Genomic DNA, 685 nt, shown 5'->3' with positions numbered 1-685 from the left:
CTGGTCGCGATAGAACTGCGTAAGCTCGAGGTGAAGTTCGACAAACCGATATACGTGGGTATGTGCATCCTCGATATATCGAAAACATGTTTGTACGAATTTCATCACGAGTACATGGCACCGCTGTTTCGTGAAAAATGTAAAATTATGTATACCGACACAGGTAGCCTCATATATCATGTAGAATGTGACGATATCTACGATGTCACGAAACGTGATATAAATAGATTTGACACGAGCGATTAGGCAGTTGATAACGCGTACAGTATTCCGCTCGCGAATAAAAAAGTTCCAGGCCTTATGAAAAATGAGAACAACGGCGCCATTATGACCGAATTCGTAGGGCTTAGAGCGAAAAAGTACGCGTTACGTGTAGAAGGAAAGAAGGATACAAAAAAGGCAAAGGGTGTCAAGAGCAGCGTTGTGGCAAAATCCATAACGTTTGAGGATTACACATGCTGCTTGAACGACGCAATCGAAATGACGCGCAGACAGTCATGCATAAGATCGAAATTGCGCGAAGTGTACACGATATCGGAAACAAAAATCGCTCTAAGTCCGCACGATGATAAGCGGTATATCATATCAGGTTCCACTGACACTCTGCCATGGGGGCATTACCGATGTAAATAAAACACAATTGTATTATATAATATGTTTAATACTTATATAAATGTATAATATA

The sequence above is a fragment of the Trachymyrmex cornetzi genome, unplaced genomic scaffold (genome assembly GCF_001594075.2).
Source record: "Trachymyrmex cornetzi isolate Tcor2-1 unplaced genomic scaffold, Tcor1.1 scaffold1313, whole genome shotgun sequence".
Taxonomy (NCBI): domain Eukaryota; kingdom Metazoa; phylum Arthropoda; class Insecta; order Hymenoptera; family Formicidae; genus Trachymyrmex; species Trachymyrmex cornetzi.
This window is presented reverse-complemented; position numbering follows the sequence as displayed.